This window comes from Poecilia reticulata, chromosome 18 (genome assembly GCF_904066995.2).
Source record: "Poecilia reticulata chromosome 18, P_reticulata-male-v2, whole genome shotgun sequence".
Classification (NCBI taxonomy): Eukaryota; Metazoa; Chordata; class Actinopteri; order Cyprinodontiformes; family Poeciliidae; genus Poecilia; species Poecilia reticulata.
The window spans coordinates 24230652-24239761 of NC_088847.1; the positions used below are offsets into that span (position 1 = coordinate 24230652).

General features: G+C 44.3%; 2 long non-coding RNA genes across 5 annotated transcripts in view; both read right to left on the bottom strand.

Annotated features, from left to right (window-relative positions):
* Nucleotides 1-7665, bottom strand: part of LOC145548631 (uncharacterized) — a 59262-nt gene extending 51597 nt beyond the window's left edge. Inside the window, exons 1-7 of one of the 4 annotated variants that reach the window (XR_014084634.1) lie at nt 7579-7665; nt 7327-7368; nt 7047-7291; nt 6614-6638; nt 6537-6578; nt 6366-6484; nt 6237-6295 (exon numbers count right to left, since the gene is read on the bottom strand). This is a non-coding gene — a long non-coding RNA (uncharacterized LOC145548631). The other 3 variants (XR_014084635.1, XR_014084636.1, XR_014084637.1) reach the window with 3 other exon arrangements.
* Nucleotides 7666-7679: 14 nt separating this feature from the next.
* LOC145548634 (uncharacterized) lies at nt 7680-8276 on the bottom strand. Its single transcript, XR_014084641.1, has 3 exons — nt 7866-8276; nt 7779-7831; nt 7680-7742 (listed from the first exon to the last, which is right to left on the bottom strand). It is a non-coding gene; the product is annotated as an uncharacterized LOC145548634 (long non-coding RNA).
* Nucleotides 8277-9110: the final 834 nt, after the last annotated feature.

Below are 9110 nucleotides of genomic sequence, written 5' to 3' on the forward strand. Positions count from 1 at the left end.
GAGGTACCAGCTTCTTAAAGGTACCAGCACTTCTTAAAGGTACCAGCTTCTTAGAGGTACCAGCTTCTTAAAGGTACCAGCACTTCTTAAAGGTACCAGCTTCTTAGAGGTACCAGCTTCTTAAAGGTACCAGCACTTCTTAAAGGTACCAGCACTTCTTAAAGGTACCAGCACTTCTTAAAGGTACCAGCACTTCTTAAAGGTACCAGCACTTCTTAAAGGTACCAGCACTTCTTAAAGGTACCAGCTTCTTAAAGGTACCAGCACTTCTTAAAGGTACCAGCACTTCTTAAATTAAAGGTACCAGCACTTCTTAAAGGTACCAGCACTTCTTAAAGGTACCAGCTTCTTAAAGGTACCAGCCTTCTTAAAGGTACCAGCTTCTTAAAGGTACCAGCTTCTTAAAGGTACCAGCTTCTTAAAGGTACCAGCTTCTTAGAGGTACCAGCTTCTTAGAGGTACCAGCTTCTTAGAGGTACCAGCTTCTTAAAGGTACCAGCTTCTTAAAGGTACCAGCTTCTTAGAGGTACCAGCTTCTTAGAGGTACCAGCTTCTTAGAGGTACCAGCTTCTTAGAGGTACCAGCTTCTTAAAGGTACCAGCTTCTTAAAGGTACCAGCTTCTTAAAGGTACCAGCTTCTAAAGGTACCAGCTTCTTAAAGGTACCAGCTTCTTAAAGGTACCAGCTTCTTAAAGGTACCAGCTTCTTAAAGGTACCAGCTTCTAAAGGTACCAGCTTCTTAAAGGTACCAGCTTCTTAGAGGTACCAGCTTCTTAAAGGTACCAGCTTCTTAAAGGTACCAGCTTCTAAAGGTACCAGCTTCTTAAAGGTACCAGCTTCTTAAAGGTACCAGCTTCTTAAAGGTACCAGCTTCTTAAAGGTACCAGCTTCTTAAAGGTACCAGCTTCTTAAAGGTACCAGCTTCTTAAAGGTACCAGCTTCTTAGAGGTACCAGCTTCTTAAAGGTACCAGCTTCTAAAGGTACCAGCTTCTTAAAGGTACCAGCTTCTTAGAGGTACCAGCTTCTTAGAGGTACCAGCTTCTTAAAGGTACCAGCTTCTTAAAGGTACCAGCTTCTTAAAGGTACCAGCTTCTTAAAGGTACCAGCTTCTTAAAGGTACCAGCTTCTTAAAGGTACCAGCTTCTTAAAGGTACCAGCTTCTAAAGGTACCAGCTTCTAAAGGTACCAGCTTCTTAAAGGTACCAGCTTCTAAAGGTACCAGCTTCTTAAAGGTACCAGCTTCTAAAGGTACCAGCTTCTAAAGGTACCAGCTTCTTAAAGGTACCAGCTTCTTAAAGGTACCAGCTTCTTAAAGGTACCAGCTTCTTAAAGGTACCAGCTTCTTAGAGGTACCAGCTTCTAAAGGTACCAGCTTCTAAAGGTACCAGCTTCTTAGAGGTACCAGCTTCTAAAGGTACCAGCTTCTAAAGGTACCAGCTTCTTAGAGGTACCAGCTTCTTAAAGGTACCAGCTTCTTAAAGGTACCAGCTTCTAAAGGTACCAGCTTCTAAAGGTACCAGCTTCTTAAAGGTACCAGCTTCTTAAAGGTACCAGCTTCTTAAAGGTACCAGCTTCTAAAGGTACCAGCTTCTAAAGGTACCAGCTTCTAAAGGTACCAGCTTCTTAAAGGTACCAGCTTCTTAAAGGTACCAGCTTCTAAAGGTACCAGCTTCTTAAAGGTACCAGCTTCTTAGAGGTACCAGCTTCTTAGAGGTACCAGCTTATTAAAGGTACCAGCTTCTTAAGGTACCAGCTTCTTAGAGGTACCAGCTTCTTAAAGGTACCAGCTTCTAAAGGTACCAGCTTCTTAAAGGTACCAGCTTCTTAGAGGTACCAGCTTCTTAAAGGTACCAGCTTCTTAAAGGTACCAGCTTCTAAAGGTACCAGCTTCTTAAAGGTACCAGCTTCTTAGAGGTACCAGCTTCTAAAGGTACCAGCTTCTAAAGGTACCAGCTTCTAAAGGTACCAGCTTCTAAAGGTACCAGCTTCTTAAAGGTACCAGCTTCTTAAAGGTACCAGCTTCTTAAAGGTACCAGCTTCTTAAAGGTACCAGCTTCTAAAGGTACCAGCTTCTTAAAGGTACCAGCTTCTTAAAGGTACCAGCTTCTAAAGGTACCAGCTTCTTAAAGGTACCAGCTTCTAAAGGTACCAGCTTCTAAAGGTACCAGCTTCTTAAAGGTACCAGCTTCTTAAAGGTACCAGCTTCTTAAAGGTACCAGCTTCTTAAAGGTACCAGCTTCTAAAGGTACCAGCTTCTAAAGGTACCAGCTTCTTAAAGGTACCAGCTTCTTAAAGGTACCAGCTTCTTAAAGGTACCAGCTTCTAAAGGTACCAGCTTCTAAAGGTACCAGCTTCTAAAGGTACCAGCTTCTTAAAGGTACCAGCTTCTAAAGGTACCAGCTTCTAAAGGTACCAGCTTCTTAAAGGTACCAGCTTCTAAAGGTACCAGCTTCTAAAGGTACCAGCTTCTAAAGGTACCAGCTTCTAAAGGTACCAGCTTCTAAAGGTACCAGCTTCTAAAGGTACCAGCTTCTAAAGGTACCAGCTTCTTAAAGGTACCAGCTTCTTAAAGGTACCAGCTTCTAAAGGTACCAGCTTCTTAAAGGTACCAGCTTCTAAAGGTACCAGCTTCTTAAAGGTACCAGCTTCTAAAGGTACCAGCTTCTAAAGGTACCAGCTTCTTAAAGGTACCAGCTTCTTAAAGGTACCAGCTTCTTAAAGGTACCAGCTTCTTAAAGGTACCAGCTTCTTAAAGGTACCAGCTTCTAAAGGTACCAGCTTCTAAAGGTACCAGCTTCTAAAGGTACAGCTTCTACAGGTACCAGCTTCTAAAGGTACCAGCTTCTTAGAGGTACCAGCTTCTTAAAGGTACCAGCTTCTTAAAGGTACCAGCTTCTTAAAGGTACCAGCTTCTTAGAGGTACCAGCTTCTTAAAGGTACCAGCTTCTTAAAGGTACCAGCTTCTTAAAGGTACCAGCTTCTTAAAGGTACCAGCTTCTTAGAGGTACCAGCTTCTTAAAGGTACCAGCTTCTTAAAGGTACCAGCTTCTTAAAGGTACCAGTCCTCCCTCCCTGCTGGCTGATTATCCAGACTCCAGCTGGATCTGACTCCATGTAACCTTGATGATCCTCTAATTCGCCTCTGAACTGGTTTCATTCAGTTTGTTCAGCTAAACTCATCCCGTTACCTCAGGTGTTCCTCAGGGCTCCGTCCTGTTACTCTTCATTATTTAACCTTCTCTCCTTTGGTTAGATCGTCTCTCAACCTGATTCTCTGCTTCTCTTCCGTCTCTCACTGATTGTCTAATGAACCATTTTAAGCTTCTGAAATTAAATTACAGTAAAGCTGAACGTCTCTTAATTGGAACTAAATCAACACTAAGTAAACTCAGCGCCTCCATTTCCCTCCATCAGGTTCCCTCCATCAGGTTCCCTCCATCAGGTTCCCTCCATCAGGTTCCCTCCATCAGGTTCCCTCCTTTCCATCAGGTTCCCTCCTTTCCATCAGGTTCCCTCCATCAGGTTCCCTCCATCAGGTTCCCTCCATCAGGTTCCCTCCATCAGGTTCCCAGTCTCTCCTTTGGCTCCCGTGTCGGTAATAAACTGTCAGCCTCGATCGTTCGGTCAGCTGAGATGTTCATCCTCTGTTCTGGTTTCTTCTTCTCGTTCAGATTTCTCTAATTCTGCCACAGAAAACTCCATAAATGACAGTTGGTCCAAAACCCAGCTGCTCGCATCGTCACCCCTTCAGTTCTGGTGACGATGCGAGCGGCTGGGAACCAGTGGAGCTGTGATGATCAGGAGTGACGATCAGCCCGTCACTCCTGATCCATCCACTGGTTTCCATCTCCTGCTGCTTATAACATCCTCAAGTGGTTGAAAACCTTCACCTCCATTTTATTGACCTCCTTCACATCACCTGAGCCCTCAGACCCTGTCCTGTCCGTCTCTGTCCTCCAGCCCGTCTTGTTGCTATGGAGACACGAAGCATCGACTCTCTGACTCAAACCAGCTGCTTCTAGTAGCAACAGCCTTTTTGTTGTTTCCTCATTTTTACTGTTTGTTTTTATGTGAAGGCGACCTGAGAACCAGAAAGAACTGCAAATAGAATGTTTAATCATTATTATTATTATTATTATTATTATTATTATTATTATTATTATTATTGTTATTATTATTATTGGGCTGATTTTATATTATTTATTTATTTTTGTTTATTTAAACATCCAACAACAGGGCATTAACCACAGGGACAAAGCAAACATGACATTTTTTTTCCCCCTACCCCTCCCTAACTATCCCCATCCTGCTGCAACAAAAAGAGAGAAAAATAAATAAATAAAACAACAACAATAAGAAGAAGAAATAAATAAAATAAGAAAAATACAGAAGAGAGAGAGAAGAAAAAAAAGCCACAAGCAAAGAAAGGAGACAACTCCAAGACGTGTGCAACATGCAAACATGCGTCTATACAACCATGGGTACACAAACAGAGTCAGGACACATTCAAGAGTGTACAGGTGGACGAACACCGTCAATAGCCAGAACCACAAGGAGCCACTGAGGCCGCCGGGCCGGGGCACAGGCACACACACATCAGAGCCAGCATCTGCATGGCCCTCAGGCTCGAGGGAGGGCATCCAGTCTCTCAAAATAAAATAATACAGGGGCCCAGGTTTTATGAAAGTTTCGGATCGAACCTCTGACACAGAATGTGATCTTCTCTAACTTAAGGAACAGGGTCAGATCTTTCAGAAGCCTTGGGAGGGTGTTCTACTCTTCTTCGGGCGAGGAGAGTTGAAAAAGCCAGTACATTTTTAAAATCATGTGTTAATGATATACCCTCCCTGGAACTCAAAATATTGCCAGTACAGCACTGGGTTGGATGTCCATTTCAAAAGCTTCAGACAGGATCTGAAAAATTGTTGACCAGAAGTTACGCAGTTTGTTACAGGACCAGAACATGTGCGTTAAATTCGCCTTAGCTAAATGGCAACGAGCACAGGCTTCACTGACTGTAGAATAAATCCTGGAGAGTCTGGCTCTGCTGTAATGAATCCTATGAAGAACCTTGAACTGAATGAGTCCAAGTCGAGCGCATGATGTTGACCCATTAACTCTATGCAATGCATGATCCCAAATCTCATCAGAGATGTGTATTCCAAGTTCCTCTGGCCATTCTGCTCTGATCTCATCGAGCTTTACTGCGTTGAGTGATGAGATGCTATTATAAACTTTGGAGATGAGACCTCTACAATGTGTAGGGGTTTGCAAGAGGATGTCCATTCCTCCCTTTGGAGGCAAGTTAGGAAAGCAAGGACTGATGTTACGAACAAAGTGTCGAATCTGGAGATATCGGAATAGGGAGGAACGCTGTAAACTGAATTTAGAGGAAATGGCATCAAAGGTAGCGAAAACACCATTTATATAAAGGTCACTAAATTTACTTAAGCCTGCTCTCTGCCATTGGGCAAAGACAGGATCCAACATGGACGGCAGGAAGACATGGTTATCATATGGGGCTGTAGATGGAGAAGTTTGTCATATTGAAGTGTTGTCTGAATTGTGACCATATTTTTAGGGTGGAGATTACAACTGGACAAGAAGAATGTTGCTTAGGAGAGAGAGGGAGCTTTGAGGTAACTAATGCAGGGAGTGATGATGGCCGACATACATTCAGTTCTAATTGGCACCAGTCGACATCCGGTTGTTGGAGCAAACATGCTACTTTTTGTAGGTTTGCTGCCCAGTAGGTTAGGTAGAGCCAAACCCCCCACTTCCCCTTGTCTCTGAAGGAAACTCCTTCTGATTCTGGGGTGTTTATTACTCCACATGAACGAGGACAGCTGTTTATCAATAAGTCTGAAGAATGATTTGGGAGAAACACTGGAATAAATACATAAATCTGGGCAAGATGTTCATTTTAATACATGTAACTTTGCCAGCAAGGGATAAATTTAGGACGCTCCACTTCTGGAGGCGTTTCAGATTACTGAGCAGAGGGGTGGGCTGATTTTATATTGAGTCCGTATTGATTCATGTCAACATGAAGAGTTTAAACAGGATGAGACGCTCTGAGCCAGAGGGGGAGGAGGAGCAACGCTGATCAGACTCAGACATTGATCAGTCGATCAGATGTTGATCAGATGTTGTCATTTCAGTCATTAGATTTGGACCACAGATCAATTTTGGTTCAATGAACTTTTCTAATCAGTTAATTGATCAGATGCTGAACCTGTTCACCTGCTGAACCTGTTCACCTGCTGAACCTGTTCACCTGGAGAACAACTGAACCTGTTCACCTGCTGAACCTGTTCACCTGCTGAACCTGTTCACCTGGATGAACCTGTTCACCTGGATGAACCTGTTCACCTGCTGAACCTGTTCACCTGCTGAACCTGTTCACCTGCTGAACCTGTTCACCTGCTGAACCTGTTCACCTGCTGAACCTGTTCACCTGTTGAACCTGTTCACCTGCTGAACCTGTTCACCTGCTGAACCTGTTCACCTGCTGAACCTGTTCACCTGGATGAACCTGTTCACCTGCTGAACCTGTTCACCTGGAGAACAACTGAACCTGTTCACCTGCTGAACCTGTTCACCTGGATGAACCTGTTCACCTGGAGAACAACTGAACCTGTTCACCTGCTGAACCTGTTCACCTGCTGAACCTGTTCACCTGCTGAACCTGTTCACCTGCTGAACCTGTTCACCTGCTGAACCTGTTCACCTGGACTGAACCTGTTCACCTGCTGAACCTGTTCACCTGGATGAACCTGTTCACCTGGATGAACCTGTTCACCTGCTGAACCTGTTCACCTGGATGAACCTGTTCACCTGCTGAACCTGTTCACCTGCTGAACCTGTTCACCTGCTGAACCTGTTCACCTGGATGAACCTGTTCACCTGATGAACCTGTTCACCTGCTGAACCTGTTCACCTGCTGAACCTGTTCACCTGCTGAACCTGTTGAACCTGTTCACCTGCTGAACCTGTTCACCTGGATGAACCTGTTCACCTGCTGAACCTGTTCACCTGGATGAACCTGTTCACCTGCTGAACCTGTTCACCTGCTGAACCTGTTCACCTGGAGAACAACTGAACCTGTTCACCTGCTGAACCTGTTCACCTGCTGAACCTGTTCACCTGGAGAACAACTGAACCTGTTCACCTGCTGAACCTGTTCACCTGCTGAACCTGTTCACCTGCTGAACCTGTTCACCTGGAGAACAACTGAACCTGTTCACCTGCTGAACCTGTTCACCTGCTGAACCTGTTCACCTGCTGAACCTGTTCACCTGCTGAACCTGTTCACCTGGATGAACCTGTTCACCTGCTGAACCTGTTCACCTGGAGAACAACTGAACCTGTTCACCTGGATGAACCTGTTCACCTGCTGAACCTGTTCACCTGCTGAACCTGTTCACCTGGATGAACCTGTTCACCTGCTGAACCTGTTCACCTGCTGAACCTGTTCACCTGGATGAACCTGTTCACCTGCTGAACCTGTTCACCTGCTGAACCTGTTCACCTGGATGAACCTGTTCACCTGGATGAACCTGTTCACCTGGATGAACCTGTTCACCTGGAGAACAACTGAACCTGTTCACCTGCTGAACCTGTTCACCTGCTGAACCTGTTCACCTGGATGAACCTGTTCACCTGCTGAACCTGTTCACCTGGATGAACCTGTTCACCTGGATGAACCTGTTCACCTGCTGAACCTGTTCACCTGCTGAACCTGTTCACCTGGATGAACCTGTTCACCTGGATGAACCTGTTCACCTGGATGAACCTGTTCACCTGCTGAACCTGTTCACCTGGATGAACCTGTTCACCTGCTGAACCTGTTCACCTGCTGAACCTGTTCACCTGCTGAACCTGTTCACCTGGATGTTTAACTGAGTCACTAAATGATCTCAGTCTGACAGGAACACCTGGACCAGGTGAGTCCAGTGGCTGAGTGTCATCAGCTCTGTCAGGCTGCAGGACTTGGACTAGGCCGTCTGAGGCGACATGTTTCAGTCTGGAGTTAATTTATTAAAACTTTATTTCCTCTGAATTGTTTTTTAAGCCGTTATTTCTGGAGAAGTCGGATTAGTCAACCGTCAGTGAGGTACCTGTACAGGTGATGTCAGGTATCCTGATCGTGGAACTAAAATTCACAGATTTCTAAAATCTGAAACGTAAAGCCTTGCTTGGATCAAAGCTTGTTCACATTGACCACATTAGCAGCTCAACCGTCATAGGATCAATAAGAACAAAGTGTCTGCTGGTGTAAGTATTATTGCTTTGCTTTCTTTGAGTTTAGTGAATGAAAAAATAATAAACACAACCATTATGAAAACCTTTTAGCCAAGTACAGCATAATGGCAGTACCGATACAACTTCTACATCCTGAAGCCTGTCAGTTACAGCCTTACGTTAGCTGAACAGATCAATATGCAATGTGTACCGAATCTGACATACATTAAAGATTTTATTTCACCTGAAAAGGCTTTTTACTAAACTGTAATCGTGTTAGCCACGCTAGCTTTTACTAAACTGTAATCGTGTTAGCCACGCTAGCTTTTACTAAACTGTAATCGTGTTAGCCACGCTAGCTTTTACTAAACTGTAATCGTGTTAGCCACGCTAGCTTTTACTAAACTGTAATCGTGTTAGCCACGCTAGCTTTTACTAAACTGTAATCGTGTTAGCCACGCTAGCTTTTTACTAAACTGTAATTGTGTTAGCCACGCTAGCTTTTACTAAACTGTAATCGTGTTAGCCACGCTAGCTTTTACTAAACTGTAATCGTGTTAGCCACGCTAGCTTTTACTAAACTGTAATCGTGTTAGCCACGCTAGCTTTTACTAAACTGTAATCGTGTTAGCCACGCTAGCTTTTTACTAAACTGTAATCGTGTTAGCCACGCTAGCTTTTACTAAACTGTAATCGTGTTAGCCACGCTAGCTTTTACTAAACTGTAATCGTGTTAGCCACGCTAGCTTTTACTAAACTGTAATCGTGTTAGCCACGCTAGCTTTTACTAAACTGTAATCGTGTTAGCCACGCTAGCACCGAGCACCGTGTATCAGTCCTAGGCACATTCAAACCCTCTAAACCA